General features: G+C 32.6%; 1 pseudogene; it reads right to left on the bottom strand.

The window, feature by feature from the left end:
- Nucleotides 1-5947: 5947 nt before the first annotated feature.
- Nucleotides 5948-6072, bottom strand: LOC145284201 (U2 spliceosomal RNA; annotated as a pseudogene).
- Nucleotides 6073-6279: the final 207 nt, after the last annotated feature.

The raw sequence follows: 6279 nt of genomic DNA, 5'->3' as shown, positions 1-6279 counted from the left end.
ATCAAGGCCTGCGTCAGGAGTGAGGTATAATAGATTGTTTCCAACTACTTTCTTTCCAGCAACATTGGCAATGAATTTGATGTAAATACTCTATTTCGGGAAAAGGGTAAAAAGCATTTCCAAAAACTTGTCAAAGAAGGAGGATTTCTCAAGACGAGGTCCATTAATTCCAATTGAAGCCAAATGGGGCTCAGAGGTGATAAAAGATAGAAACTTAAGTTTTGGATGCACTGAAATCAACGAGCCACTTTTTCCCATTGCACCACGTTCGGAAAAAGAGCATCATAAATGTCTTGCTCATTTCTGGCATCTGAAGAGTTGTCATACATTGTTATGTTGTCTTCATAAATGCCGACATAGTCGATATAATAACTCCAACGCTTCTCTACAATTCGAGACATGTTTTTATAGAGCAGAATGCCTTTAGTCTCGAATATGGCTTTTTGGGGTCTGCAAACATTCAGTAGTTAAAAAGTACTAAATTTGGAGAATAGAGTAGGTACGGAAGGAATTTGAAGTGCAATTCACGTAGTGTTATCATTGTTGCGATCAACTTTTCCCTCTCTATTTGTGGGAGTTTTTTTTTTCTTCTTTATTTGTAGCAGTTTCTTTCTTCATACAGATCAACTATGTTATATACGATACATTGCTGATAGGTCTTTCTTTCTTAAGGTAATTAATGAAAAAAATACTTTATCGTTATCAAAATACGTAGGCCTAAACCTTGCCTGCTGATGTTTGCTTACTGCCTCTGAAGTGGAGTGGTGGATCAATGTGGCACCCATAGTAAAAAGCATTAGCGCAAAATTTCTGTATTGCGTTGAAACAGTTACAAACAATGCTCTGAATCATCAAAGCGGCGGCGGCAACGGCGTCGTCGTCGTCGTCGTCGTCGTCGTTGTCGTTGTTGTTGTTGTTGTTGTTTAGCATCATTTCCAGAAAAATATAGGATATTTTCCGGGGGGACCAGGTAACAGTTGCCAACGTCCCAAAGTGAAAGTCTTTCTGTGGAATGAACTGGATTTGAATTTGGCAAACATAGGTGTCAGTCCGTGTCGTTAACCACCAGGCCACCATCACCTTTCAACTGCCGTTGATCGACTGTGAGAACATGCAGCATCCATTTTGCACAGATACAGCTTATTGAAAAATGCCATTGCCAAGTAGTGAATACACTGTTTCCTAGAATCCTCAATTCTTCTGCTATCTCACAAAATTTCAATTTCCGATCCTCTAAAATTTTTTATTGACTTATTTTTTTTTTCTGAACAACTGAGAAAACTGCTGGTCTGTCGTGACCTGAGCATACAGTGCACTTACTATCTATACAAACAAGTTCACAGACTGCGTATGATCTGCTAACCATGTTTTACGATAGGTGAATAGCACTATCAACCCACTGTTTCGTTTTCTGATCAGAAAGTCACGCTTCATCAAGTCACAGAATTCAGATTTTTCAATTGCTTTCACAGTTTGCAATTGCGCTCATATAGCTACAAATGAGATTAGGACTTCATAAAAACCATATAAACTAGTGTCGCTATTTATATGCAAGACTGAAACTTGATATGTTAAATTGATATATTAAACAGTTATTTATAAGGTTTAAAATTTATATTTATAACATAGTAGGTGTATTTGATTCTTATTATTTTGTTTCAATATATATATATATATATATATGTATGTGTGTGTGTGTGTGTGTGTGTGTGTGTGTGTTCAATTTATTTTTATTGCGAGGCGTTAGATTCTATTAGTTATTCTAAAATATAATTATATTTTTTTTTTAATTTTCAACTTTAAAATGTCTAGTATTTTGTTCAAACATAAAGTACACAATTGTTATTAATGCCCGCATCTTGTCGTAGCCCATCTTAAGATATTCCATTCAAATTCCAATTACTGTTCTCTACCATTAAGTTCCGAGTAGTAGTCGGTAAGGATTAATTATATTTGCGTTTTCTTATTAATTATATTTTTTGTGTGATACTAATATCCTATTTTCAAATCTGGTGCAGTTCTTCATATATAGTCTTTTTTGTCACGTTACTCTAATTTGAAAATAATTAAGAAAGAGAGAGAAAACACACACACGCACACCTATGATATTAATATCTACTGAAAATATAGTCATTACTTTTGTCTGAGTGTATTTGTACTTACTGACCAGAAAAATAATGTATCATGGCGAATTAGAAATAAAAGAGAATGATATATAAGGCTCAAGGGAACAATGCTGCATATCGGGTTATGAACGAACTTAGTTGAAAGCAGATCACGCATATACAAAAGGTCAGACTTTAAAACACAGTTCTTTGTCAGTTTTTATGATAGTTATAATTCTACGAATAGACATGATTAATTTCTCATATAACATTTTCAGCAGCAATTGTGTGAAACGATATCATTTTATATTTAGCTAATAGCGATTATAGTTGCTTTTCCACTACTTTCGAGCCTTAATCTGCACAATGATTTCGATTGTAAGATGGCAGCCATCTTTGTTTCTATAACAATTTATTTATCATTAGTATTATTATTATTATTATTGTAGTAGTAGTAGTAGTAGTAGTAGTAGTAGTAGTAGGCTCAACCTTTGGATGTTTTTAGTTGGATTTTCTTTCTTAGACATCAGGTCAATTCCTTTAACTCTAAACATTCAAAATGCATTTACACTACCGCCGTTCCCAACGGGCAACCCTTTTGCAAAATTGTAAATGAAATCGTCTTGTCAATCTGATTAAGCCATTTATGGTGGCTTTTTTTGCCATGTTCCCAAGCTTTTCAATTACAGTTTTGCCATGTTCCCAAGCTTTTCCATTACAGTAGGAATCACATTGACCATCATATAATTATTGTTTCATAACATTCTTAACTTTGTGATGTTTTTTTTAAATTTTAATCTTATTTTTATTTTTATTTCTTACTTTTTATATTTTTATTTTTATTTTTTACTTATTTATGCATTTTTTTAAACATTCAAGCTATATCTTAACACTTTCGCTGTTTATTATTATTATTATTATTATTATTATTAGTATTATTATTATTATTATTATTATTATTATATTTTTCATAATTAAAAATAAAAAGTTTCTATATTTCTATATTACTATTTGTATTCACTTGCAGTTCTCACACAGGCTATCATCAGAGATCACTCACTGATAATAACTGGCGGTGTTCATTGGAGTCTGTGTGAAAATCTTGTCAGATTTCAGGTATTCTCTAATCTTTGTTGCTATTATTAATTTTTAATATTATAATTAATATTAATTTCTATTTGGCAAAACCTAATAATAATGGTAATAATAATAAAGAATAATGATTAAATTTTAAGACAAATGTATTTTCCTTTTGACCTGTATGACAATGCCTGGGTTAAACAATCGCTGCTGCTTCTTATAAAATTTTACCCCGTATAACGTACTGACTAATTTCTCAAATTAAATTACATTATAAATTAATAAATAAATTGAAAAAGAAAATAATAATAATAATAATAATAATAATAATAATAATAATAATAATAATAATAATAATAATAATAATAATAATAAGGAAACATTAGATATTAATACATGCAAATAACACATTAGAATTAATAGTTAGCTACTTCTATTCTCGGCTTGACAGCTCACCCAATTTCAATTGCGGTTCCGTTTATGCGATGTTTTCTTTTTTTACAACAATCTGTTAGTTTATTTTCTATTTGAAAAAGAGATTTTATTCTCGAAAAATTTAGGACATTTACAATACCGGTTATATCAAACAGTAAGTCTTTATTTACTAATTTGTATTTGTGATGTTTTCTAAAAATAAATAGATATACGAAGATGTATAAAATCTAAAAGACCTTGTTCGTTTGTCTTTTTTATACCACATCAATTTTCTGCATTGCTATAGCTTTCTGATACTCTTATATATTTGTTTACGCTTTAGTTAAACTACCTTTTCTTATTTTATCATTAAGTCAGACAGGGAATGTGCCTAATCTGTGAAAAACATGTAAAGAATCAGTTTCTAAATCAATTTCATGAAGAGATGCTGCAGAAATAATATCATTCAGAATACTATAAGAAATATCCACTTACTAACATGCTTACACCGCAAGCCATATAATTTTATACACACATTTTGCACAAAGCAGATCGTCCACTATTTTTACTGTAAACTATACCAGCATATCAATTCCCTCAGGGAAATTAAACCCTCACTTGCTGTGCTTGCTTCTTCTGAACAATTACTACATATCATAATCACAGCCGTTAATCATGCTTCCCACCAGTATTTCCACATGGGAAAAATAGACTCACAATCCAATTGGTTATAATTGAAAGCCTTACAATCATACACCGAATAGGAATACAAAAATACTCACGATGTAACTCCAGCAACCCACCTAATATTCAACTCCTCATCACTGATCTTAGTGGCTCTCTAGCCACAGCTAAAGCCGAACTTTTATCCCTAGAACAAACTACATCATCACACAAAACTAAATGACCGCGCGAAACTTTAAATCAAAATCCAATTCTACAGAACAGCCTATTCTCTCAAATGGGTATCACCCTCAATCTATCGATTCAAAGCAACCACGCCCACACTCCCTTCTTTCAAAAGCTGCTTTCCTGTTTACGTGCACGATGACACTTTACAATTACTTCTAGCAACCATCGTCTTAAGCAGAAATTAACCAGATTAAAGCATGAGAATTTAGCCATCTTCAACCATCAACAGCCTCTGTATCACAGCTAACTTCTATAGATCCCAACGCCTCGCCCTAAAAACTAAAAAAAAAAAACTTAAATACTTGCCCTCTGACAAAGGTAAAGAATTCTGCTTCATCTCTCAGGATTTATATGTCATCGAAACACCTTAACAACAACACCCTATACACACCAACTTACAACATCTGAGCTTCACATATACAGGATTCTATCAACAGAGAATGGTCCAGTAGTTCTGCAGGAATCATTTCTATCAACTTCAGCTTGTCTATAACTAACTGTTATGGACAAGCTCATTTATTCATATGCGGAAATTACTTGCATATGGAATAAATGCTGGCAATATACAGCTCATATATATATATATATATATATATATATATATATATATATATACATATATACTTACATATATATACATATATATATACATATATATAAATATATATATATATATAACTACTTCATTTACTCACATAAAAGTAATATACGAAAGTATAGATTTATGCGTAAACTTTAAGTATTTACTTCAAAATTGCTCAATACATAGGTAGAGCTAGTTAGTAATTTACAAAATATATATGGCGATTAAGCTGCACTGAATATTCGGCGTTTCATCCACTCTAGGATTCCTCAGGCTTATGCGCGAATTCTGTGGTTGTTTATCGTTTTTATATGGTCCTCTTCTATTGAGGATTTAGTTAGCCAATCAGCTTTATAGTATCCACCGCGCCTAGTTTTAAAACAGATCCTTTGTTCGATAAAATGCATGCACATTGGCTGATAGGAAGGGGTGCGGTGGATACTAGAAAGTCTTTATTAAAGTTTGTGCCTATTTCCATTCTATGGAGGCCTATTTCCATTCTATGAATGCAGACCCCACAATTTTATTACACCATACCTATTTAAGTTAAAACATACTTATCAAAGTATTATTATGTGCATCTATATCAACAAGGCCGATAGTCATTAGTCGCGTGCTCTCGTGTAATGAATGAATGCGTGAATGTAGAGTTGACATGAAATTCTTAAAGATAAACTAAAATGACCGAAAAATGAGCTGAAATGACTTAAATAAATAAAAAGTAAATGACTTAAAGATGAATTGAATGACCTTAAGGCTGACTTGAATGCTTAAAAAATAACTGGAATACTTCAAAAACAACTTGAATGATCTGGAGAATGACTTGAATGGCTTTGAGACTGACTGGTTGTAAAGTGGGTGACCATTTTAAATTAAATTAATACCGAAAATGATCCCCCACTTTATATCACAATAAGCACAGCATGTAGTAATAACAGATACTACACTTTGATCTTGGCCAAAAGGCCAAGAAAAGGTGTATTTATTTGCTCCCCCACCGAGCAAATTAAGCACAAGGCCGATTTTTAATGTGAGGAGTGAAGGGTAAAATGGGGACCAACTCCCCGTGGAGTAGGTGAACTGGATAGTGACAATTGGTTTGAAGGGTTGCCCCTACATTGACCAAGGTCTTATATGTGGGATTGCTCCCACATATGGTCTTTGCTAGCAGTATCTGCCGGACCA

Source organism: Euprymna scolopes, chromosome 8 (assembly GCF_053919585.1).
Source record: "Euprymna scolopes isolate OS-2025 chromosome 8, ASM5391958v1, whole genome shotgun sequence".
NCBI lineage: Eukaryota > Metazoa > Mollusca > Cephalopoda > Sepiida > Sepiolidae > Euprymna > Euprymna scolopes.
Note: the sequence above shows the minus strand (reverse complement) of the source record. Positions and strands in the feature narration are given on the sequence as shown.